This window comes from Vombatus ursinus, unplaced genomic scaffold (assembly GCF_900497805.2).
Source record: "Vombatus ursinus unplaced genomic scaffold, bare-nosed wombat genome assembly UNPS02009994.1, whole genome shotgun sequence".
In the NCBI taxonomy this organism is placed as follows: domain Eukaryota; kingdom Metazoa; phylum Chordata; class Mammalia; order Diprotodontia; family Vombatidae; genus Vombatus; species Vombatus ursinus.
The window spans coordinates 1,526,254-1,554,155 of record NW_020949772.1 but is presented as its reverse complement, the minus strand read 5'-3'; the positions used below and the strand labels follow the sequence as shown (position 1 = coordinate 1,554,155).

At 39.1% G+C, this 27,902-nt stretch overlaps 1 protein-coding gene across 1 annotated transcript in view; it reads left to right on the top strand.

Moving 5' to 3' along the window:
* TMEM132C (transmembrane protein 132C) overlaps positions 1 to 27,902 on the top strand; it is a gene marked incomplete at its 5' end in the record, with an annotated part of 349,892 nt that overhangs the window by 218,771 nt on the left and 103,219 nt on the right. The window lies entirely within an intron of this gene.

The window sequence follows — 27,902 nt, the reverse complement described above, 5'->3', positions numbered from 1 at the left end:
TGCGTGTACCATAAAGGAAGGACTTAATAAACACTCTAAGTTTAATGGGGACTGGTCAGTTTGAGCTCAGCCATTAGGAGCATTTGTTAAGTACTTATGATATGCTAAGTACTATGTTAAGTGGTAGGGATACAAATACAAATGTGAAGGCAGTAACTGGCCTCAAGGAGCTTTCATTTTAATAGGGAAAGACAACACATGTAGGAGAATGGGGACCAGAAAGCAGTATTTTGATTTGAAAAGTAACAGGGATGGTGACTGGAGCCATAGCGGAATAGATTGACACAATTTTTTGTGCGTGTATTTACTTCCCCATTTGTCATTTTCTTAGCAGGTCTTCCTTTATTCAGAAAATGAGTCTGGCTCAATAAAACTCTCCAGGGATTGAAATTCATGTCTCCATTGTTTTAGATTGTGGAGTATCTGCTGTCAATTCACTGTGGTTTATGTGGTTCCTTCCCCCCTCCCACTTCTATCTTTTATTGACTAAGTGACTTGGAGATCACTAGTAGCTAAGGCAAGGTCATTGAAATCTTCCAGTCTGGATTTCCCCAGAGAAGATAGACTGTAAGAAATTCATTACTCCTTCATTAGCTATTAGGGGCTGAATTCAACAGTGTGGCTCACAAGCTTTCAACAAGACTTATGAAACTGCAGTCCTTCATGAGATGCATTATGGCATAATAGATAGTATATTAATACTGGAATTTGGAGATCTGAGTTCAGATTCAGCATACATCATTGTTTGGTCATGGGCAGGTCATTTACCCTTCCAGAGCCTCCATTTCCTCATCTGTAAACTTGGGCTCTTTTGTATTTTCTTTGAATATGCTAGACACATAGGTACACAGACAGATAAACATAGAGAGAGAAAGAGATAGAGATGGATAAAGGGAGAGGAGAATGAGAAAAGGGGGAAAGGAAGAGAGACAGACAGAGAGTAACCGACACAGACCGAGAGACAAAGAGAGATGGGGGAAGAGAAAAGGAGAGAGAAAGGAAGGGAAAGAAACAGACATAGAAAGAGAGATACAGACAGAAAGAGAAATAGGAAGAAGAAGGGAAGAGAGGGAGAAATAGAAATAGAGAGATGAGGGAGACAAAGAAGAGGGAGGAAGGAAGGGAAAGGGAAAGAGAGAGAAAGAAGGAGGGAGAGAGAGAAAATGTTTCTGTGTACATGTCATTTTTACCCAATTGAATGTAAGTTTGTTGTGGACAAGGATTGTAATGCCTTTTATTCATTGTATCCCCAGAACCTAGGATGGCACCTGGCACAGAGCAGGATAGAGATTGGACCTGATATTTCATTGGTATAGAATCAAAGGACAATATATTTAGAATTGGAAGGGAGCTTAGAAGTCTTCAAGTAAACTCTAGAAATAAGAAACTCTGTCAATGCAAGTTGGCTTTGGTAACTTCATTGCAGTTTATAATCCTAGAGAGCTGCCCTGGAGCTTTGAGAAGTTAAATGACCTGCTTGGGTTCACAAAGTCAAGATGAGTCAGGTGAAGAACCCAGGTCTTCCTAGCTCCAAAGCTAGGCACTAAATAAATGCTTTTTGAATGGATGGATGGGTGGATGAATAGAAGAAACATTGTAAATCATGAAGTACTATATTAATGTGACTTCTTTTTAATCATATTAAAATATTGGAGAAAGAACACCTTTTGCATTGTGTAAAATAATGTAGACTGACTGTTCCTTAAATGGTCTCCAATCAACCAAAAGCCTCTATTCGGCACTATCAAGAGTCTCAAAGGAAATACTATAGATAACCTTTAAATAGAGTAGTCTATAGGTCTAGCCCAGACTGTTTCAGCCCCATCAATCAACAAGCATTTATTAAATACCTACTATGTACCAGGCATGGTACTAGGCACTAGGGATAGAAATGGAAAGAATGAAACAGTCACTACTCTCAAGCAGCTTACCTTCAGTTAGCCAACAAGCATTTATTAAGTGCTTACTATGTACTAGGCACTATACTAAGCACTAAGTATAAAAATAAAGTAAAAGTTTAAGTAAAAAAAAAAGGAAACAAAGGTAAATGGATTAAGTGAAAAAAAATTAAAAAATATTACATTTTCTGCTTTCAAGGAGTTCACTTTCTAATAAGAGAGAGAAAGATATAAATAATTACATACAGAATAAGCATAAACTGATATAAATAAAATAAATACAAGGTAATTGGGGACAGCAAGCATTCCCAGTTGAGGTGGAGAGTTGGAGAGAGGAAGGGGATCTGGAAAAGTCCAAAAACTGGAGATTACATTTAAGTAAAAAGACCTTTTTCCATTTCTATCCAAGGTCAAAGATTCTAAGTTAGAGTTTGGACTGCTGCACCCAGAATGATTGTGACTGGATTGCTAAGGTCAACAAGGGGTCAGGAGACTGGGAAGCTAGGGAGCTTGGAGGCAATGGCAGCATAGAGAGGAAGTCTCCTTAGCAGCACAAACTGCTGTTGATAAAATGGTAGTTGCTTGTACCAGCATATCCACAGAAATGTCTATGATGTAAGTAGTAGGGTATCAAAAAGCAGTAGGAAGGGCACTCGTGGCTAACTGGTTAGTAGATGTGGAGATCAGCCATTATTTGGTGGTAGAGATGAATGAGTGGAAAATATTCAAGATATCCCAAAAGACTTTGGTCAGTTTGGTATACCGTATATTTTAGTGGTCTACAAGTTCAACATGATCCAGCAAGCAATGTGACGTAGCAGCCAAAAAGACTCATGAGGACTTGGGTTGCTTTGAGAGAGGAATCACCTCCAGGAGTATGGAGGTGATTGTACCACTGTACTTTGCCCTGGCCAGACCACATTGGAGTATTACATTTAATTCTGGTTGCTGTAATTTTGGAAAGACATAAACAAGTTGAAACACATTAGAAGAGAGCACCTAGGATGCTAAAGACCCTGTGTATCCATGGCACATGAGGATTTGTTTAACAACAATAACAATAACAACAAAATAATAAAAAAAAACCAGGTTGTTCATCTTGGAGGAGACTCAGGGGAGACATGATAACTCTAGTCAAATGTTTGAAGAATTGTCACCTGCAAGTGGGATCAGATTTGTTCCTTTATGCCCCAGAGGGAAGAACCAAGAAGGAATGCATGGCAGTTACAAAGAGGCAAATTTAAGTTAAATTTAACTTCCTAACAATTAGAGCTATCCAGCAGTGGGAAGGGTTTCCTTGGTAGGTGAGGTATTCTTACGCATTGTAGGTCTTCAGGCATCGATTGCATGATCCCTTGTTCAGTATATTGTAATGGAGATTCCTACCCAAGTCCAAGTTAGACTACTAAAGTCCCTTCCAACCTGGTGTGTTTGGTGTGAAGAGAGCAGTTGGTGAAAATTTTTAGCTGCAGGAGCAGGGGATGCAGCATGGTGGTTGGTCTTTGATCTACTCACACTCTGTCCTCATCATAGCATGAAGAAGTATTCATGGGTTTTTTTGTTGCTCTTGCTTCCCAATGTACTTCAGTTCCACTCACATGGTTGATACTAGCATGGAGGACAAGCAAAGACTAAGGTTATATCCCATCTAACATCACTCATCTGGTTTGTCTTAGCTGGCCCCAAGATTAAACTGTTAGAGACATCAATGGCAGCACTTGACATTAATGACAAAGGGAGTTGAGGGGCAAGGGTAGTCCATCTCTGATACCTTCCCCCAGTTGTAGTCACAGAAGGGAAAGAGCAAATCACAGAGAGCATGAGGTATTAATGCGTTAATGAAACAGTAAAATAACTAGAAAAATGTTCTATGCCCAGAATCCTGTTGGGATGTGTGAAAAAATGTTGCATTGAATTGGAAGGGAAGGTTGCATCTGGCTGGCTGAAAATTGGCTGTGCCCCAGGAAGATTTTTAAATACCTAAGTCTACTAGCCCTGAGGTCAGCTGACACAGTTCCAGAGTTCTAGTTAGTCCAGACACTAAGCAGCTTTACAGGATCTGGCCCTTTTGTCTAGAGCAGAGTTGAGCAACAAGGAATGGGGAGAAGAAGCAGACTTTCTCTAAAAATCTGCCACCTCCCTATATAACCATAACAACAAGTTTTCCTGGAACCTGAATTGTATTTGTTCTATTTTTATCAACTTTAATGCTCCTGTATTTTTAGGAGAGCATAAATCCAGCCCTCAGAAATGACGTGGGGAAAATAATACTACTAATAACAATTTAAAGTTGGCAGAACATTTTCCTCATTTCAGCTTTATGTGGTCAGCAATGCCCGTGTTAAGGTCTTCATTTTATAGATGAGGCATCATCAGCTGAGAGTTGGAAGAGATCGTAAAGAGCACTGAATTCAGCCCCCTTATTTTACAGTTGGGGAAACTGAGACCCAGAAAAGGAAAGTGACTTCCCCAAGATCACAAGGAAATAAGTGGTAGAGCTAGGCCTTGAGTCTGAGTCCTCTGAATCCAAAGCCAATGCTTTGCCAGCTTCGGATGAGTCAAGAAGCATGCCCATGTTGTCATAGGTGGTAAGTGTCTAAGGCGAGAAAATAGATAAGCAAGCAAAACAGAAGGAATAAGGACTTAGGTAGAGATCCTCCTTTAAGCACAGCATATGCTACAGATATAGCAGCAGCAAAATAGTGTAGTGGAAATTTCACTGAGTTTAGTGCCCAAAGACCTGGGTCTGAGTTTTGACTCTGCCACTTGTTAGGAAAGTTACGTCCCCCTCTCTGGACTTTGGCTTTCTCAACCATAAAACATCAGCAGTTAGACTAGATGATTTCTAAGGTGTTGTCCACCTCTTTACCCAATAATTCTATAAAATAATCTTTAAAGTTCATTGCCAGTTTTCTGATTTGATCTTTGGTGGAATAATTAAGAGTGATGGGATCATAAATGAATGCTAGAGCCTTAATTTTCTGATTTTCCAATTTGTCACAATTACGCCACTAATTTGAAACATGTTAGAGTATGAATCTATGAATGAATTCATTTTAAATGAGGATCCCACAGAAAGAGGAATCCATTGGGAGAAGTGGAATACCTCATTTGATGATACAGTAAGGGGTGCTCTGGAGCCATCTCTATGTCCCACATAAATATTAGATGTCTTTAGCCCTGTTTATGAGAATTATTTACTCAAGTTAAGTATGATATTATATCCTAAGAGCTCCAGAGGACCCTCTGATATTTTTGTTGAGATATTTTTCAGTTGTCTGACTCCTCCTGAACCCATTTGGGATTTTCTTGGCAAAGATACTGAAATGGTTTGCCATTTCCTTCTCCATCTCATTTTACAGATGAGGAAACTGAGGCAAAAAGGGTGCAGTGACTTGTCCAGTGTCACACAGCTAGTAAGTGTCAAGTGTTTGGTCTCAGGCCAGATTTGAACTCACAAAGATGAATCTTCCTGACTCCAGGCATGGTACTCTAACCACTGTACCACCCAGCTCCCTGGACCCTCTAACTAGTTCTTGTTAACAGTCAGAATTAAAGGCAGACTTATTTTTTTTCTAAGATACACACACTGCTGGTGGGGATATATGATGGTTTATATATATATATGAGATATGTATATATGCATATATATATGAGTTTGGGAAGCAGTTTGGTAGGTCGAATAGAACAGTAGATCGGGCCAAGCTCTGCTGCATTTAACTTTGAACACTGTAAGTGGATAAGTCCTGAGAAGATGAAAGGACCACCTGAATGTTTTCTGAGAGATTGTGTTAGGATAAGATAGCATCACCCATCAATTGGGAAATGATCAAACAAGTTGGAGATACATGAATGTATTGTTCTCTAAGGAACAATGACCATAGTCACTACAGAGAAGCCTGGAAAGACTTATATGAACTGATGCAAAGTGAAGTAGTCAGAATCAGGGAAACGATATTCCCAATGACTACAATTATACAAATGCAAAGAAGAGCAAAGCAATCAAAACTTAATACTATGAAATTATAATGGCCAAGCCTGGCTATAAAAAGAGATAAGGGAAGATGCTTACCCTACTTGTTTACAGAAATGGGGATATGAGCACATGGAACACTGCATGTAATGTCAGATTTTCACTATATGTTGGTTAGTCATATTCCCCTTTTTATTTCTTTGTTATAAAGGATAGCTGAAGGAGAGGGAAGAAAATGGAAAATATAGGTGATAGAAAGACAAAAGAAACCAATATAATTGTTTTAAAATAAATAACATAAATTTAAAATAGAATAAATGTTTTTAAAGTAAAGTTAAAATTAAATAAAATTTAAAATAAAATAAATGGCATCAATTGAGGCAAAGAAGGTGAGACTCTTGGCTATAGTTAGACTAGTGGCATCTTAGTGCCTGTAAGCACTGGAGACCATTTGTAGTCAGGCCTTGATGACTCTGAGGTTCAGAAAAGGTTCCTAAGGGCAGCTAGGTGGTGCAGTGGATGGAGGACCAGCCCTGGAGTCAGGAGGACCTGAGTTCAAATCCAGCATCAGACACATGATGCTCACTAGCTGTGTGAGTCTGGGCAAGTTGCTTAACCCTGATAACCTAGCAAAAAAACAAAAAACAAACAAACAAACAAACAAACAAACAAACAAAAAAGGTTCCTAGAAAGCATCCCTGTTGGTAGCATATCTATGTTTCTTTTAAAGCCCTTTACAACCCAGCCGTTTCCTTCCTTTCTTATGTTTTAGTCCCTTCTATGATCCAGTGACATTGGCCTTCTGCATATTCCACACACATTGCACTCCATTTCTTGACTCAGTTTCTTATCACCGACTGTCCACCATAAACAGAATGTTTTTCCTTCTTACCTCTTCCTCTGGGCTTTCTTGCCTCTTTTAAGACTCTGCTCAAACCCCATCTTCTGTAAGGAGACTTTCCAGGTCCCCCACCTGCACCTTATCCTAATTCTAGTGCCTTCCCTCTGGGAAGCCCCATTTAGATTATGTATCATGTATGTACATAGTTATTGGCATGCTGTCTCCCCCATTAGAATGTGAGTTCCTGGAGGGTGGAAGCTGTTTGGGCCTTTCCTTATATCCTCAGTGTTCTCAGCACAGGATCTGAGCATTTCATAAATCCTTATCAATTAACTGACTGACTTCCCCCAAGGTACTGATGGGTGGGGAGGCAGTCAGCAAGTAATATGTGTATCTGTATTTTCATTTCTCCACCTATTTGGTGTGCTGAGGCAATGTTTGATATCTGGAACGAAGATGGAGGTCCGGTTTGGGGGTGGGAGAGGGGGAGGGGGAGGGGCATGGTTCCAGGAGTGGCAGGGATGTGAAGACAGAGATAAGAAACAGGACTATTCTCTGCTAAGAACCAAATCAAAGAGGATAAAACCAATTTGAAGCAGCCCAAACTCTATCTCTGATGGAATGATTGAATGAGAGGGACCTCCATTACCTCTTATCAGGACAAATTACAACAACCTCCTAACTGGTCTCTTTAAATTTAAAGTAAAATTTCTCCCCAAGTCAATCCATCAGCTACTAAGGTGATTTTCCTAAACACAGGTCTTACTATGTCATCAATAAACTCCAATGGCTTTTTCATACTCCAAGGATCAAATGTTAAATCCTTTGACATTTAGTTCTCTACGCAATCCAACCCCCCTCCCTTCCTATATTTTCAGTCTTCTTCCACATTACCCACCCACGTGCACTCTATACCAGTAAAACAGACAATGGTTGTAGTTCAGTCATCCTAACCTTCTCACTGTTTCTCATACCCAATGATACATCTCCCATCTGCAAGCCTTTTCATTGGCTGTCTTCTATGCCAGGAATGTTCTCCTTCTTCATCTCTTCCCCTTAGAACCCCAGGCTTCATTTAAGACTCAACTCAAGCACTATCTCTTCTGTTCTCCCTAGCTGCTAATGCCTCCCTCTCTCAAGTTAACTTTCATTTACCCTACAGGTATCTCGTCTATGCATATGTATGTATGTTGTCTCCCGCATTAGAATGTAAGCTCTTTCAAAGCAGGGTCTTCAGCTTTTTTCTTTCTCATCCCAGTACTTAGCACAGTGTCTAACACATAGTAAGCACTTAGTAAATGTTTAGAAATTGATTGATTGATTGGTCTGTGGTCCATGTCTAAGAACCCCAGACATCACCTACCTATATGAGTGACTCACTAGTCTGGAAATTCCCTGAGGTTGGGTGCCATGCTTTATTTGCTTTATTTACTCTTGAAGAGGTTTTTAGATGGCTTTTTTTATCTACTGCAAGATTTATCAGCCTATGTTCCTATGATCCTTTAGTGCCTGGCACATAGTGGACACTCAACAAGTAGATGCTAAGTTGAATTGACTTCCCTGAACCCCTAGGTTTCAATTCTCGCTCTCTAAAATGGGGTTAATAATACCACCTTCACATGGTTGTTGTGAGAATTAAATGAATTAACAAGGCTTAAAGCACTTTCAGCAGTATCAAGTGCCATATTAATGTGAGTTAATTGTATTATTTCTTCCCTGAAGTGACCTTCCAATGCCTCATGATGGCCTGTGGGAGATCCTGGGTCCTACTGAGCTGGGGACAGTGATTACATGTTCATTATCTGAGGATGACCTAAGTTCAGAAAGGCTTCATTATGAGTTGCTGTGTAGTCAAAAACTTTTAAGGGTTTTTGATAAGAGAGGTAAATGCATATCATATATCACAGACTTCAAGCTTCCTAAATTTTCAGATAAGGAAACTGAAGCCCAGAGAGATGAAACAGTTTGTCCAAGATCATTTGTTGTTGTTCAGTCATTTCAGTTATGTCCGACTCATCCTGATCCCATTTTGGGTTTTCTTGGCAAAGATACTGGAGCGGTTTGCCATTTCCTTCTCCAGTTCATTTTACAGATGAGGAAACTGAGGCAAATAGGGGTAAGTGACATGCCCAAGGTCAAACATCTTTTAAATATCTGAGACCACATTTGAACTCATGAAGACGAGTCTTCCTGACTCCTGGTCTGGTGCTGTATCCGCTGTGCCACCTAGCTGCCCCATCGAAGATCATACAGCAAGTTAATTGGTAGTAGGATTTGTACCAAGATTTTCTTACTCCAAATCTGGCACTCTGATTGATCTTGGTTCTGCCCCATACGAACTTTAAATTCATGTTATCTCAATTGACTTTCAGTGTTCTACATTTTCTGGTAGACCATTGAAAGTTATGGAAACTGAAATTTTATACATTTTTAATTAATTTTTTCTATTAGCAAAAATTTACTTTCTCTTTCTCTCCCCCCCTGAAAAATGAAAGAAAAACCTTTTTAAACAAATATGCATAAACAAGCAAAACAAAGTCCCATATTGGCCATGCTATATACATATATCCATACTTTTGTATGTATATATATGCATTTGTAAATGTATATAGACATAGGTATAGGTATAGGTATAAGTATACATAGAGATAGAGATATGTACCCAGAATCTATCATATCTCTGCCAAGAGGTGGGTAGCCCGTTTCATTCATCACAAGTCCTCAAAAATTGTGTTTGGCCATAGCATTAATTAAAGTTCTTAAATCTTTTGAGGTTTTTGTCTTTATAACATTATTGTTAAAGCATAAATTGTTATTCTGATTCTGCTCACTTCACTCTGCATCAATTCACTCAAGTCTTCCCAAGTTTCTCTGTAATTACTCCCTTCATCATTTCTTACAGCACAATAGTATCCCATTATATTCTTATAGCATGATTTGTTCAGCCACTCCCCCAGTTGATGGATACTTCCTTAGTTTCCAGGAACTGAGTTGTTGAAGCCAAAACAGTCCCCCAAACAAAATATCATCACGTGTCCAATAGAATTTTATATTGCCTAAGCCCCCTTGCTACTGTTGGTGGTCCAAGGAGGTTTCTTCAGTTTGGGATTTGAAATTGTGCCTGAATTCCAAAATGAGACGAAGAGTTGCATTCCCAGCAGTACAGTATGCGATCAGGAGAGGAGAAGAAGAACATTGGATTTGAAATAAGAAAACCTAGGTTTAAGTCATACCTATCACTTACTCTATATGTAAGCTTGAGCCAATCAATTCACCTCTATTTGACTCAGTTTACTCATCTGTAAAGTGAGGACAAGCTAGGTCATGCAATAGATAGCCAGATCTGGAACCAGGAAGACTCATCTTCCTAAGTTCAAATCTGGTCTCAGACACTTATTAGGTGTGTGACCCTGGGCAAGTCACTTAACCCTGTTTATCTCCGTTTCCTTATCTGTAAAATGAGCCAGAGAAAGAAATGGCAAACCACTCTAGTATCTTTGCCAAGAAAACCCAATTGGGGTCACAAAGAATTGGATGTGACTGAAATGACTGAACAGCAAAAGTGAGGGAAGCAATGCCAGTACTGCCTGATTCACAGGATTACTATGAACTTTAAAAGAGATAATTGTAGGGACAGCTAGACGGCAGTGTGTCTAGAGCACGGGCCCTGGAGTAAGGAGGACCTGAGTTCAAATTTGACCTCAGACACTTACTAGCTGTGACATACTAGTCATTTAACCTCAATTGCCTCCAAAGGATATATCTATATCTCTATCTATATCTATATATGTATATATGTATGTATATGTATATGTATGTGTGTGTGTGTATATAGGTAAACCATGCAGAGCAGATGGAAAGCCAGACTGGGAATTAGAAAGACCTGGGTTCAAATTCTACTTTTGACACTCACTGTAATCCTGGATGACTCACTTAATCTCATTGAATCTTCATTTCCTCATCTGTAAAATAAGGAAGTCAGACTATAATGACTCTAAGGTCCCTTTCTGCTCTAAATCTATGATCTGTGAAGTGTTAGATGGATGAAAATTGCCATCATCATCATCATCATCATCATCATCATCATCATCATCCCTTTGTCTTCTTGCCAGGTCCAGTTCTACTCCACAAATTGGTTTCATGCTGAAAACTTTTGGAGAAATGCATGCATTACTTATTTTTAATGAGGAAATCTATATTTATTTTCATCCAAGCTGATTTTATTAATGTGTTTCTCCAAGTTCTTCACTAAGTTCATTAAACATCATGAAAAGTTCCCCAGTAATCCACCCAATGGGATTGTATTTTAATTATTGCACAGGATGAATGGAGGATGGAGGCATTTTCTACCAGACAGTGAAACTCGCCAGATAACAGGGTAGCCACTTTATTATAAGGCAAAGAGCTGAGGACACATAGCAAACACATTTTCTGCACCTCTAAAGTCCTTGCTGGTTCAATGAGCTATTTCAAAAAAGACAGAAAATTCCATTCCCCCATCTGTCTATCATTTGTCCAAATAACATAAATTGGTACCAAGCTTTTCTTTCAGTTTTCTATAAAAATAAATTCTCATTGACGAAGACTTTTATAGTGTCCCACCTTATTATGCTCTGTATATTCAATATGCTTTGTAAAAACAAAACAGAATAAAATAGGATGGGGGTTGGAAGAAGAGAGGATTGAATTCCATGGTCATGGAAGAAGTTAATTAAAGACATGCTTCCTAATCCTTAAATCTCACCTAGGAATTTAATCTTCCTGGTACATACTATGTGCCAAGCACTCTGCTAGACGCTAGATATTCAAAGACGAAAAATAAAACAGGACTTGCCCTCAAGAAGGTTACAATCAAAGAGGGTGCAAACTCTGCACACATATAAATATGATACAAGGTCAAGTGAGATAGATGCAAAGGAAGAGATCAAAGAAACCTCTTTGGGAAATTTTGAGATGGGGAGGTAACATTTTCAGCTGAGGGTGGGGAGAGGATCAAGGAAGCATTCATGAGAAAGGTGACATCTAAACTGAGACCTGAAAGTAGAGTTGAAGAAAAAGTATCTACCTCTCTATACCACTCTTCTTTTCTTCCATGGTAAAAGTACCTGATATCATTAGATGAAATGACTCACCCTCATTAGATGAGATGACTTACCTTCAAACACACAGCTAGCATGGAGCAGAGCTGGGTCTTGAGCCCAGGTCCTCTGACTCCAGATTTGTCTTCTTGCCACTATAGCATGTCATCTATTCCCTTTGCCCTGGTCTTTTGGGCAATGCATCAGGGAGATTTGCATTCTCTGCTTTTTTTTCTAGAGATAAGGAACCGGCTAAAGAATTGTGATAAATCTAATAATATGAATTTCAGCAAGGATAAATATAAAGTTTTATGCTTAGGTTCAAAAAATCACTTGCAAAAGGACAAGTTTGGGAGAAACATGGTTAGGCAACTATTTTTGTCTGAAAAACATCTGAATGTTTCACTGAACTCCATGTTTAGTGTGAGTCAGCAGTGTGATATGGCGGTCAGAAAAGCTAATATAATCTTGGGCTACATTGAAGACGTCATAGCTTCTAGGAATAAAAAGGTACTTTGCCATAGTCAGACTATTAGAAACCATAATTTTTTAAGAACTTTGATAAGATGGAGAGTGTCCAGAGAAGAGCATCCAAAATGGTGAAGCTCCTTGTACCCATTCAATATGAAGAATGTTTAAACAAATTGGGAAAGTCTAACCTGGAGAAAAGGAGCATCAAGGAGGGACCCAATAACTGTGTTCAAATACCAGCAGATCTATCATGTCAGAAGGATTACCCTTGCTCTATTTGGCCCCAAAAGGCAGAATCAAGAGCAATGGGTCTAAATTGAAAAATGGAAAATAGCCTGGATGTGAGAAAACATCAGAGCTGTCCAAAAGTGAAATGGGATTCCTGGAGAGTAGGCTCCCATTCATTGGATGCCTTCAATCAGAGGCTGAGTGACCACTTGTTGAGTCTGTCGTAGAGGGGATTTCTTTTGGGTATTGGTTGATTCAAATGCTTGCCATGCTCCCTGAGAATTCTGACATTCTGGGATTCTGTAATAAGGATGGAAATAAATCCATCAATCAGTATTTATTGTGCTAGTTCCTGGGGTTGCCAAAGAAGGCCAGGAATAATCCCAGTCACTACTAAATGGAAATTTGCCAAGGAAGCAAAAGGAAATTCTCCACTGCAAGTTGGTTATTTCCTAGAGTCCAGTTTTTTATCACTATTCTACTGCTCCCTTTATTTCTAAGCTATGCAGTAGTTTCTTTCCCAACTCAGGTTGTCAGCAGGCTTTCCAGTGGAGATAATTAATTCAGTCTGCACTGAAATGAACTTGAACTCAACCTGAATTATCTAATCATTGAAATTGCAATGAGCTGGACAATGGAGTGTAGAAAGCAGTGTACTGTACTCTGAGCCTAAATCCTGTTGTGCGTGGGAGGCTATTGGGGAGGAATGGCTTTAAAACCATGGCCCAACTGTAGAATAGTGCCTCAGGTTTATCTTTGGTTACAGTACAAAAGAGTTCCATGGCTTATAAATGGGCAGAACTGTATAATATTTTCATTACCACACCTAAAAATGGCAGTTTTCTTTGTCCTTCTAGAAATATTAGAAGCTTCATCATAGAATTCTCTATTGGCAAAGGGCCTGAAAAGTCATTGTACGTTGGGGCGGCTAAGGCACAGTGAGCTGTAGTGAATTGAATTATCAAAGGTCACACAGCTGTTTACAACCCAGCCTAAAAGTCAGGTCTCTTGACTCCAGGTAGACATGACTAACCTATCTGGAAAAATTCACTGGCCTGATAGAATGGCAGAATTGTTACAGACACTGTTTCTTTATTCTAGAAACAGGGCTAAGTGTGTGCTGGAGCAATAGCTAAAGCCCAGATATTCCCGACTTGGGATTCTTCAAGCAGGGGCTGGTGGCCCATTTATGCCTCTTGGTATGTAACTCTAGGCAAGGCAAGTCACTACATCTCTCTGAGACTCAATCCAATCACCAGCATAATAAATTGGGTATAGAGTAGTATGGACTAAACAAGATGGCTGCTGAGGTCTCTTCCAATTCTGAAATGTGGTAATTATATGTATCACTCCAAGTTCAGTATTATATCTATTGTGTCATCATTCAGTCAATCAACAAACATTTACTAAGTGCTTACTAATCAGAAGCTAGGTGGCTCAATGAATAGAGCACTGGACCTGGAGCCAGGATGACCAAACTTCAAATCTGCTTTCAGACATTTTCTAGCTGTGTGACCCTGGAGGAGTCACTTTGCTTTAGTTTTCTAATCTGTAAAATCGTTGCTTGTCCTTCATTCTCGAAGAGGACCAATGACATCAGGAAAGTGATATTGTGTCTTACAAGTGAAATAGATTTAAGTGAGGCAGGGCTGTTCAAAGTCATCAGTCTCTCTCTCTCCTTCAGAGCCATCTGGGTCCAGTGGCAAGACATGAATCAGGATGACTGGAGATGGCCCTGGATACAGTGGGGGACCTTGGTTTTTTTAAGTTACGATCAGGTCTCAGTTTGTCTGAGGCAACACCCATTCAGCGATTAAAGCTAGGTAAGAAATGAGGCAAAGAATGGCCTCTTTTACCTAGTCAAAAAAATAAAAATCAGTTTGGGAGGGGAAGACCCTTTTTGGCCAGAACAGAAACAAATACTATTTACAGTCACTGTAAAATAAAGACAAAAACAATACAGGTCACACAGCTCTGGGTTGGGCTCTCACTCCTGCTAGGCAATCCTTCTTTACCTCCCTTATCAACTCATCCACTCTCTACAGCGACCCTTCTAACCCTCCCTCTGTCCCCACTCTCTCAGCTGAGAATTTTGCCTCATATTTTACAGAAAAAAAATGAGGCCATTTGCCATGAGCTTCCTTGTCTCCCCTCTTCCTCATATCTTATCACTCAGCTGCCTTCTTCCATTCTCTCCTCCTTCACTCCTGTATCACTTGACAAGTTTACCAAGGCTAACCCCTCTACTTATTCAAGTGATCCCATTCTATCTCATCTCCTCCAACAGATTGCCTCTTCTGTTATCCTTACTTTATCACTAATTTTCACTCTTTCCCTATCTCATTCTCTACTGCCTGCAAACATGCTCATGTTTCCTCTACGCTGGAAAAAACTTCACTTGATCCTTCCTATATTTTCTCAGCCCTTTGAAAAATCCCTCTCCAACAAATGCCTCCCCTTTCTCTGCTCTCATTCTCTTCTTAACCCCTCATAATATAGCTTCTGAGTATCATTCCATTGAAACTGCTCTCTCCAAAGTTACCGATGATCTTAGTTGACAAATCCAATGGCCTTTTCTCAATCTTATTTCTTCTTGACCTGTCTCTCTGCAGCCTTTGACGCTGTTGTTCACTCTCTCTTCCTTAATATTTTCTTTTTCTCTAGGTTTTCAGTAAACCATCCATTTCTGGTTCTCCTTCTACCTCTCTGACCAACTCCCTTAACCCCTCTAAGCTGGTTTCCTCCTCTATACAAGGAGAGGATTGCACTGGATGATCTCTAATATTCTTTCTAGTTCTGCATATGTGGTCCTGTTAACCCATGAACTTCTCTGATCCTCATTTATTTCATCTAATAAAAATAGGGATGATAATACCCATAGTACATCATCATCATCATCATCATCATCATCATCATCACAATAATAGCTGGCATTTCTATAGCACTTTAAGGTTTTTGAAATTACAAATATTACATGCAAATATCATGGGCAGCTAGGTGGTGCAATAAATAGAATGCTGGGCCTGGAGTCAGAAAGACCTGAGTTTAAATCTTACCTAACTTACTCACTGTGTGACTCTGGGCAAGTCATTTAACCCTATTTGCCTTAGTTTCCTCATCTGTAAAATAAGCTGGAGAAGGAAATGGCAAACTGCTCCAGTATCTTTGCCAAGAAAACCCTAAATGGGGTTACGGAGAATTGGACGTGACTGAACAGTAACAAATATCTCATTTTATCTTTACAACAACCCAGAAAGATAGGTGCTTTTATTAGCCACATTTTGCAAATGAGGCAACTGAGGCAGACAGAGCTTGAGTGACTTGCCTGGGGCCATACTCTTAGTAAATATCTGAGGCCGGATTTGAACTCAGGAAGATGAGTCTTCTTGAGTCCAGGCCCTGCCCTCTATCCATTGTGCCACCTAGCTGCCCACCAAAAAATGGGTTTGCCATTTCCTTCTCCAGTAGGTTAAGGCAAACAAAGGTTATGTGACTTACCCACAGTCACACAGCTAGTGTCAGAGGTTGAATTTGAACTCAGGTCTTCCTGATTCTAGGCCCCTCACTCTATCCACTGAGTCACCTGGCTACCTCCACAAAGAACATAGGATCAAAGATTTAAAGCTCAAAGGGACTTCAGACAGCATCTAGTTTAACCACCTCATTTTATAGAGCCCTAGAAAGTTCAGCAACTCAGCCACGATCACACATCAGAGGCAGAAAGGTGAACCAAAGCCTTGTGAATCGAAAGCCTATTGTGAGGATCCATACATATAAACGTCTTTGCCAACATTATTATTAATTCGCCCTACAGGTTCATAGGAAAAATGGGTTAAACATGCTTTACATTAGTTGGAGAGTAATAGGTTCACCTCATCATTCTAAGTGTTTCTGCCTCAGCTATCCTCATAGCCTCAGACTGTGTCTGTCTTTAGGCACCTACAGAAAAGCGAGGCCCTCCAGCATCTGTTTTGAGTTATTGTGAAGGAATACAAGCTAGCTGTCACGAGCTGCTCAAGATTCATGGTGGCCTTTCTTTTCGCCTTTCATTCCTTTTTAAAAGAGCCCAGAAAGTGAGGGATTTATTAGAAAATGTTTGTCTGGGAGGCATATGACCCCTTTGTGAAGGATTACCATTAACCAGTCACAGACGGCAGTGAACATTGTTCTTGCTGAAGAATGCTGTGACAATGTAAGTACACAGATCCCCCACTCCCAAATCCAGAGTGAGAGATTTACTTTGGGCAGTGATTCTTCATTTACTCCCTGCTGGTGAGTCTACTTTTTTTTTAATTTTTAAAAAATTTAGAAAAATCTTTGGACTTCTTGGTGTTATCTCAAGCATATTCTCTGTGTTGTGGGGAAGAATTTCTAACAAATGATGCTCTGAGACTCTATGCACTGTTTGTTTAAAAATGAAGAAAATTGAAAGTTTCCCAAACAATCAAAGAATATGAACTCTGGACAAGCCCAGAAGATACCAGAACTGGGTGAAGGCACAAAGGCTTTTGAATATAGAAAATATTGAAAGCAAAAATGAAAGGGAATTGTTAATGGAATTTCCTTTTTAAAGACCTTAGGTGAATACAGATTTGAATGAGAATTAATCTCCGTATTTTGCTTTATAAATTAATATGTGAGCCGCTAGATGAAATGAGATTTTTTTTGCTTCTATCTGGATTTTGTCATGGAGTTTAAAAAGGTCAAAATCAACACATTCATTTATTTTATTGAAAGGCCTTTCTTTTTCTTTTTGAATAAGCATGGGACAGAATTGAGTTTTCTTTCTTCAGGTACCAGCTGCCACCAGGTTACATATTTCCCCCTCCCAAAAAAAATCTACGAATAAAAAGCATAATAAGGTGAAATCTCAACCTATGGGACTGAAGAGGGAACTCTAACAATGCTGAGGTTTCTTATGATTCTTGTTTCCTTTAGGGGGAGGGGGAGAGATTTCCAAAGCATTGAAAGTTCACCACCACTCCTCACAGCATGACATTTACAAAGGATCACAAGACAGACAAGGCCGAGTTCAAAAATGTGCAACTTCCTGAATCTTTCATGATCTGTTTTGGGAGTCGTAGAAAATAGACAACTAACAGCAGTCAGCCAAGGGAAAGGAGAACACTAGAAAAATTTACTTTATATACACAGAAAGTGGTTAACTTGATGTTGTTATAGAATCATACCTAAAAGGGACCACTAGAGATCTTAATGGATTAAAAACTCAACTTGAATGAGGAGGAAGAGGAGGATGTATGGCCATCCTGAAAACTGATGTGATCTTTTTTCTTGAAATAATTATCAATTTCTTTTAAAATTAAATTTTATTTTTGGTTCCAAATTCTCTCCCTTTCCCTTCTCCATCCCCCTGCTTTTGAGAAAGCAAGAAAAATAGAACTCATAAATATGCAAAACATGTCATGCAAAACGATCATTAGCCATGTTCTAAAAAAAATTAAAGAAAGAAATAGAAAAAATATGCTTCAAGCTATACTTCGAGTCCATCAATTCTCCATCTAGAGATAAACAGCATATTCAGTCATCATGAGTCCTTTGGAATTGTGATTGATCATTGTTTCTATCAGAGTTACTGGTCAATGCTGCTATTTCTCTGTGAATTGTTCCCTGGTTCTACTCACTTCATTTTTCATCGGTTTGTATAAGTCTTCTCAGGCTTTGCTGAAGCCATCTCCTTCATCATTTCTTATGGCACAATAGTATTCTATAGCATTCATACACCATAACTTGTTCAGCCATTCCCAATTAATGGGCACCTCCTCCATTTCCAGTTTTTAACCACCTAAAAGATATGCTGTACATATTTGTGTAAAAGTGAGTTATTTCCCTCTTTCTTAGATCTCTTTGAGGTATAACCCTAGTAGTGGTATCACTGAGTCAAAGGGTGAGCCCAGTACATATGCATGGTTTTATGGCCCTTGGGGCATAGCTCCAAATTGTTTTCCAGAATGGTTGGACTAGCTTACAACTTCACCAACAATGCATTAGTGTATCTATTTATTTTACCACATCCTCTCTAACATATTTGTTATTTTCCTTTTTTGTCATTTTAGCCAATCTGATGCGTAATGAGGTGGTACTTCAGATTCATTTGAATTTATATTTCTCTAATTACTAGTGATTTAGAGTGTTTTTCATATGGCTATTGATAAAAGCTAATGTGATACTAAACTACATAAAGAGGAACTTAATGACCAAAATCTGGGCGGGAACAGTCCTGCCGTACTGTGCTCTAGTCTCAAGTACTGTATACAGCTTTAGACACCACATTTAGGAAGGAAATTGTTATAATAGAGGTTATAAAATCACAAGCAGGGGGCAGTTAGGTGACGCAGTGGATAGAGCACTGGCCCTGAAGTCGGGAGGACTTGAGTTCAAATCCAGCCTCAGACCAAACACTTGACACTTACTAGCTGTGTGACATTGGGCAAGTCACTTAACCCCAATTGCCTAAAAATAAAAATAAAATAAAATCACAACCATAAGATCATAGAATTAGAGATGGAAGGGACCCCAAAGATCAGTAGTGATGCTGTACGTAAAAATTAGAATCAATAGGAGGAACCACCAGAAAGAGGAAACAAAACTCAATAGAAGAGGAAAAAAATCTCACACCATATACCAACATAAAGTCAATGACTTCATGATTTAGATATAAAGGCTGATACCATAGGCAAACTGGAAGAGCAAGGAATAGTTTACCTATTAGATCTGTGGAGAACAGAAGAATTCATGACTAAACAGGAGACAGAGAACATTACAAAAAGCGAAATGGATAACTTTGATTACATTAAATTGAAAAGTTTTTGCACAAACAAAGTATTAAACCAAGATTAGAAGGAAGGTAGAAAATTGGGAAAGAATTTTTTCAACCAGTCTCTCTAATAAGGGTCTCATTTCTAAAAGTGGGCAATATCCCAAAGAGATCATACAAATGGGAAAAGGACCCACATGTACAAAAATATTCATAGCAGCTCTTTTTGTGGTAGCAAAGAATTGGAAATTGAGAAGATGCCCATCAATTGGGGAATGGCTGAGCAAGTTGTGGTATATGAATGTAATGGAATACTATTGTGTTATAAGAAATGATGAACATGCTGACTTCAGAAAAACCTGGAAAGACTTGTATGCTCTGATGCTGAGTGAAGTGAGCAGAACCAAGAGAACGTTGTACACAATAACAACCACGTTGTGCAATGACTAATATTGATAAACTTAACCCCTCCCAGAAATACAAGGATCTAAGACATCTCCAAAGGCCTCATGATGGAAAATACTACCCACATCCAAAGAAAGAACTATGGAAGCCGAATTGTTATTTTTTTTCTCTTCTGTTGAGTCATGTGCAACTCTTTATAAACTGATTTGGGTTTGTTTTTTTTTTAGCAAAGCTACTGGAGTGGTTTGCCATTTCCTTCTCCTGCTATTTTACAGATGGGGAAACTGAGACAAACAAGGTGAAGTGACTTGCCTAGAGTCCAGTTAAATATCATCTTATTAGGTTTATCCCAATATTCTGGAACAAAGTTGGACTTGACTGAAAAATAACAAAACAACTGAAAAAGGTACAGCCTTGGCTTGAATCAAAAAATTCAACTTCACAAGGACAAATAGACGGAGGCATGATTGGGCAGGAGTTGGTTTAAGCAAAGATCTCAGAGTTTTGGTGAACTAACAGGTCAGCAGAGGGATATAGCAGCTGTTATTGAGTCATTTTGGTTGTGTCTGACTCTCCATGACCCCATTTGGGGTTTTCTTGGCAAACATACTGGAGTGGTTTGCCATTTCCTTCTCCAGCTCATTTGACAGATGAGGAAACTGAGGCAAACAGGGTTAAGCGACGGTCCCAGGGTCACACAGCACATGTCTAAGGCTGAATTTGAACTCATGAAGATGAGTCTTCCTGACTCCAGGCCCGGCACTCTATCCACTGTACCATCTAGCTGCTCCCAGTTATAGATTAGACTATCCCATCCATTTCGAAAGTCATATCTTCCACAAAACCTTTCCTAATTCCCTCATCTCTCTTCTGAATTCCTGTAGCTAGTTACACCAAACTCTTGTGCTCATCAATTCTACTATCAGAGTTCTTTGTGTATCTTAGTTCTCCCATTTAATAATAATTTTGTCAAGTCTTCCTGTCAGAATTTAATCAAATCTTGTTTTTTTGTGAAGTTATTTGGTGTGATGCTCACTTCATCCTATGTTCCATCTGAAAGAATTCATGACGTACAACCATGAATGAGGCTTCTGAGTAATCTATGAGCTTTCGTTCTTTCTTGTTGTAAAATCAGCAGTCAATCAGCAAGCATTTTTTTAAGTTTTGTCAAGTGTTGTGATAAGCACCAGGGTCACAAAGATAAAGCAAACACAGTCCCTACCCTCAAGGAACAAACACTGTAATGGGAGAGACCTCGTGTATATAAGTAGGAGCATACAAGACACAACCAGAGCAGATGTAAGGTAACCTTAAAGGGGGGAGGATTGGCACATGGAGGGAGAGAGTGGAGAGACGAACTGGGGAGTCCTGGCAAAGCTGACATTTGAGCTGACTGTTGGAGGAACCAGGGATTCTAAGAGGCCTAGATGAAAGAAAAAGAGCACTCCAGGCATGGGGAGTGCAGAGGCATAAGGACCAGGTTAATGCAGAACTGGGAAACAGAATGCCATGCATCAGGACCAGAAAGAAGCCTAGCTTGGCTGGACTGTAAAATACAGAACAGGTTGATGACTAAGACGCCATCCTTGTTCTCATGGAATTTACATTCTAGTGGGGGAAAATGACCGGTATACAAGATATGATGTGTGATATGTGCCATGAGAGATGTTCAAAGATCATCAAGAGAAGTTCAGACATGAAAGAGATCATTTTTGGTCGATCAGGGAAGCCTTCATGACATTTGAACTGATTCGGAAAAAAAGAGGTTGGCTTTCTCACAGGCAGGAATTGGTTGGGTGGGCATTTGAGGTATCGCAGACAGCATGAGCCAAGTTGGAAAGATGGAGGACCTGAAAGTTTGTCCAGATAATAGCAAGAAAAAAATTGAAATATGTTAGGACCTGATCATGGAGCAACTGGAGGGCTAAACTGTGGACTTTGAGGCTTCTTTCATGGGACAGTGGGGAGCTATGGAAGGTACTACAACCCACTGGTGATAGAGAGCTGAGGTATGTTTAAAAAAACAGTCTTAGGGGCAGCTAGGTGGCGCAGTGGATAGAGCACCAGCCCTGAAGTCAGGAGGACCTGAGTTCAAATCCAGTCTCAGACCAAACACTTGACCCTCACTAGCTGTGTGACCCTGGGCAAGTCACTTAACCCCAATTGCCAAAAAAAAAATAGCCTTGTTATGAATTAATTAATTAATAATTAACATGTTTGTAAATAAGCAAGCATTTATTAGTCACTTACTACCTATACAGCATTGTGCTAGGTTTGTAGAGTGGCTTGGAAGAAGGGAAACCAATCAGGAAAATATTGCACCATTCAACTATTTTTTAAGACACAAATATTTCTAAATAACTCTATCATATCTCTGGGCTAACATAGAGAGAGAGAGAGAGAGAGAGAGAGAGAGAGAGAGAGAGAGAGAGAGATGATAGATATTTAACAGTTAAATATATGTATGTATTTATATATAATAGCTAACATTTATATAATGTTTTAAAATTTGCAAAGCATTTTATAAATATTGTCTGATTTTGTCCTCACAGCTACCCTACAGAGCAGGTGCTATTATTATACTCATTTTATGAAGAGGAAACTGAGGCAGATAGAACTTGCCCAGGGTCACATAGCTAGGAATTGTCTGACGCTGCATTTTAACTCCTGACTCCAGATCCAACATTCTATCCACTGCACTTGTATGTAGACACATATGTATATACATATATATACATATATGCCTGCGTATGTACATAAATGTGTTACTGTATGTGTATATGTATACATACATGTGTATGCACATATATAGGGTGTCTCAAAATCTTAGTTTAATTTTAAACTATTAAAGCTTGAAACAAAAAAAACCCTTTTTTTCCCAACCCAAATTTCCTTGTGTGGTTAGTACTCTGATAGACAAAACAGATAAAATGATGCTCTGAAACAGAAATTCTAGTTCTTTCTCTTCAGAGAAAGAAGGCCAGCAGCATCACACTTAGTTTAAATTTACCACGAAGATTTCTTTTTGTGTGACCTGATTTTCTTTTTGCTATCTCTCTTAACCAGGTGTGGGCTATGGAAGGTACAGAGTCAGCAAAAGAAAATGCCACCAGTGATTCAAGGGCCACCTTTAATTGAGATTATTCATTAATTTATTGCCCTTTAGAGAAATACTACACTGAAACATTTGGATGCATTCACTTTCCAGGGTGTCGGGAACCCCTAATCTTCCAGTTGGAGTCCCTAAATCTGGCCCATTTTATCTCATTTAGGTAGAATGTCAGTTTTTAAAACTAGGCTAGTAAGTCAAAGTGACGGGTGCTCTTCAGATCTATAGAAGCCTAGGCATCATTAGGCCAATGTTTTCGGTGGCTTCAAGTTTGGGCCAATCCAACGGAAGATGTTGCCCTTTAAGTGTTTGGGTTCTAACTAGATTTCAGCAACCATCACCAGGGAAAGTCCTGGTGATGCTCCCTGCCCTGACACTGTGAGTTCACAAAGCTTCCACAATTAGGTGACAAGGGAACAGAAAACATGTTTTAGTCTTGGCCAAATATTTAACTCATTGATTTCCTCTCTTTCTTTCCATCATTGACAGTGAAGGGTGGTAAATCGGGTGCTATGCCTGAGCTCAAATCTGAATTCTGAAAGCTTTGTGAAACCCAATATATCTTGGGCTCCAGTTCATGTAGCAACAATTGCCCATAGGACATTTTGAGCCAGATGTCCCCCAGTAATCTTAAACTCAATATATCTAAAACCTAACTCATTATATTTTCCCCCAAACCCCTGCCTGTTCCAAATTTTCTTTTTTTTTATGTTGAATGGAACCTCCATCTTTCCAGTCACCCAGGTTTATAATCTCAAAGACATTTTTCCTCCTCCCTCAGTCCACATATCCAAATAGTTGTCAAATACTTGTGGTTACTCCTCGACATTTCACACATACATTGTGCCTTGTGCCCTTTTTTCTACTCATACAAATGCCACCCCATTTCAGACCCTCATCCTGTTTTGTTTGAACAATTGTAGTAGCCTCCTAACTTGTCTAAAGTATCTCCTCAAATCTATCCTCAGTACAATCTCCAAAATAATTTTCCTGAAGCAAAGGACTGACCATGTCACTTCCCCACTCAGTAAATTCCAGTGGTCTCCTATTACTTCTTGAATTGAATAGACATACTCCTCTGCTTGGCATCCAATACTCTTTACATCCAATACTCTTTACATCCAATACTCTTAACCTGGCTGGTCCTATGGTGCTATTCCATCCTTATTGCATATTATCCCCCTCTGTAAACCTTAAGGTCCAACCAAACTGATCTTTTTTTTTTAAACATTTCACAAACATAACATTCTGTTTCCAATCTCTCTTCCTTTGCCCTGGCTGTCTCGCATAAGTGGAATTACGTTTCTTCTTACTTTTGCCTATTGGAATTCCAGATTTCCTTCAAGACTCAGCCCAAGTACCACCATCTTCTCCATATTGGTAATTCTAGTCTTTCCAAACACTAGTGTCTTCCCCCATCCCAGCCCACCTCCATGCTACCTTTTATATGCTTTTTATTCATGCCTACATATGTGCTTGCTGTCCCCCTCCCCCAATTAGAACATAAGCTCCTTGAGGGCAGGGACTGTTCCTCTTTTGTCTGTCTACCCCCAGCTCCTGTCACAGTGCCTGAAATACAGTAGATGCCTGATAAATGCTTGTTGATTGATTAATTGATACAACCCCTGAAATTCTTCAAAGCATATTTCTAGCTATTTAATCTGAGTACCTCTAATTTCCTAAATAGAATGTAGGTTCCTTAAGGGTAGAAACTGTTTCATTCTTTTCTCATTATTTCCAGTTGCTATCACAGTGCCTATAACATAGCAGGTGCTCAGATAAATGTTTATTGACTTGAGATGAAAGGGGCAGAACTAAGATTGAACCCAGATTCTCAGATCTCAGATTCACTCTGTTTGTTGAATGTGAATTGAACTGAATGCTGTTTATTGAATAAATTATTAGAATCCCGCCATCCTAGGAAACCTTTCTAAACTGCTTAGAAGTTTGTCCCACATGACATTAACTCCATTATATTAATAGCCTCATCTGAACCCACAGACTCAGCTTTACTTAATGACTCATTCAACAGCTATTTCTTCCTGCCTCAACAGGCAAGAAGACCTTGTGCTGATGGGTAATCTCATCTGTTGTGCATATGCCCTTCATCACAGAGTCCATTCTCCTCTGCATATATTAGCTTCTTTCCCTGCTATATCTGGGGCAGCTAGTTGGCACAGTGGATACAGTATTAGGCTTGGAATCAAAAAAATTCATCTTCCTGAGCTCAAATCTGGTCTCAGATATTTACTAACTGTATGACCCTAGGCAAGTCACTTAACCCTGTTTGCCTCAGTTTTCTCATCTCTAAAATGAGCTAGAGAAGGAAATGGCAAACCATTCCAGTACCTTTGTCAAGAAAACCCCAAATGGGGTCATGGAGGGTCAAAAACAACTCAGTAACTACTGTACCCTCCTTTGACCTTTCAGCTTATCAAAATCCTGAGACTTTTGCTTAGACCAACTCCTATATAATCAAGCCTCCCTCTTCTTCTCCTTGTGAAGTTGAATTTTTTTGTTTCAAGCATAAGACTATATATACCTTTTTCAGTTGTTTTGTTATTTTTCAGTCATGTCCAACTCTTCATGACCTCATTTGGGGTTTTCTTGGAAGGTACTAGAGTAGTTTGCCATTTTCTTTTCCAACTCATTTTTATAGAAGAGAAAACTAAGGCAAACAGGGTAACTGACTTGCCCAGGGTCCTATTAAATACCATTCTTATTAGATTTATTCCAATATTCGAGAATAGGCAGGTAGGGGGGACAGCAGAGTGTATGCTGTAGATGGAGTTAGGATGACACTATGTCCTTGGAAAGTCACTTAACCTCTCTTGGCCTCCATTTCTTTATCAGTAAAATAGGGGTAATAACAGCACCTACTTCATAGGCTTGTGAGGATCAGTGAAAAGAGCTTTGTCCATTTTAAAGTAACAATAAAATTGTTAGCTGTTATTGACCTGTGAGCTCCATATGAATTTCAGGTTCCTTAAGATGATCTTCAATGAAGGTAAGCGGAATGACACAGATGACAAAGTGCTGGACTTGGAGTCAGGAAGATGTGAGTTCAAATCCTGATTCAGACACTAAGTAATTCTATGAATATTGGCAAGTCATGTGACCTCTCTCAGCCTCAGTTTCCTCTCCACAAAATGAGGATAATAATAGCGGCTACTTTACATAAGGGTCATTGTAAGGATTAAATGTTATTTCATCATATTGTTATCTCAAAATTGGTCAATACTTCTAAACCACTTTGCAGACCTTAAAGCACTGCATCAGTGCTAGCTGTAATTATAGAACACAGATTGGAGGCCCTTCTGTATTCTGGGCACCCTCCTCCAGACAATCTTCAGTTTATCAATGTCCTTCTTAAATTGCTGTGACCCAATGGTCCACAATGGTCCAGATGAAGTCTGATTAGGAAAGAATACAAAAAGATTATCACCACTACCCCCCATTCCAGGAAGTGATATAAAACAGAAGATCTCAAAAGAATTTTATTTAAAGAAAGAGAAGTGAGATATCATCTATGCCTTTTCTTAAGTCACTGATAAAAATATTAAACACCACAAGGCCAAGTCCAGATCCCTGGGGCACTCTACTAGAGACATCTTGACTGGTATCAAAAGATTCATGAGTATTCCTTGGGTCTAGTCATTCAAGCAGTTCCAAATCCATTTAACTACACTGCTGTCTAACCCACACCTTTCCATCTATTCCATAAGAGTAGCATGAGACTTGATCAAATGCTTGACAAAAATCTAGGTGAATTTTAGCTACAGCATTCCTCTGTAACCAGATTAGTTTCCCTGTCAAAAAGGGTAATTAAGATTAATCTGGTCTGATCTGTTCCTGTTGAAGCTATGCTGGTTCTTTGTGATCATGACTCCCTTTTCTAGATGTTCATTAATCATCTCATTAATGATACATTCTAGAATTTCCCCTGAAATCAAAGTCAAATTCACTGGACTATAATTTGTAGATTCTGTAATTTTCTTTTTCTTTTTAATTAAAGATTAATAAAATTCTGCCACTGTTTGCCTTTCTCTCTTCTTGTAGTATCTCTCCCATTTTCTACAATTTTTCGGGTATCACTGACCGGCTCAGTAACAGCAAAAATCAGTTCTTTCAGTATGAGAGGATGCTCCAGTCAGTCCAGAAACTTTAATTAAGTACCTACTATGTGCCAGGCACCGTTCTAAGCACTAGAGATAGCAAAAAGAAAAACATAAAAACATGGTCCCTACCTTCCTTGAACTAACTCATCTAGGGCTACAAGTTGATCTCTCATTCTCTCCTTACTTCTACTGGATATCAACTCACCATTAGCCTTTTGTCTTGTCCCTTCTGTTTGGCAAAGAAAATACAGGCAGAGAATTCAGCATCTCTGTTCTCTTTGTCATTAGCCATCATCTTCCTATCCACTCTGATGGGAAAAGTCATAGAGAACATGTCTATCTTGTTTTTTTCATTCTCTAGTCCATTCCTTTTCTTATAACTTCTATATGTCTCTTTTTTTGGGGGGGGGGAAGGGATGGGGTTGACTTTTAATATTTAATTAAACTCTTTGTATTATTTAGGTTGACTTTCAATATCATTTGATTGTCCACATACAATAAAATGCAAATAAAATTTTAATTTATTTATTTATTTGTTTGTTTTAATTTATGAATCTAAGTTGGTTAGTCTGTTCTTTGGGCTTCCCTACTGTTCTCTCATCAGGAAATTTCCCTTTCTTCTGCCCTCAAAGAGCTTACAGTCTAATGGAGAGGGGGTTTGAGAAATGGGACAGGTATAGGCACCTGAACAGATAGCCATGAAAAATGGGAAGGTAGAAGAAATTTTCTTTAAAGCTTGGTGACATGCCTAGTTTGAAACATTTGGGAGTGCATATGTTCTTGAAATCATTTACATGAAAACAGTAGATGAGTAGGCAGCTTTGCTCTTAACTTTACATATCTTTCCCCATTAACTATGAAGAAATACCTTTACAATGCAAATGGTATTAGCCTCATAGACATGTTTCATCTTGTCAAAAAGTACTTATTACCCCTACTTATCACATCTCTCTTCCTTCTCCTTCTCTTTTCCCTCCACTCTCCCTCCGCCCTCCTTTCTCTTCTC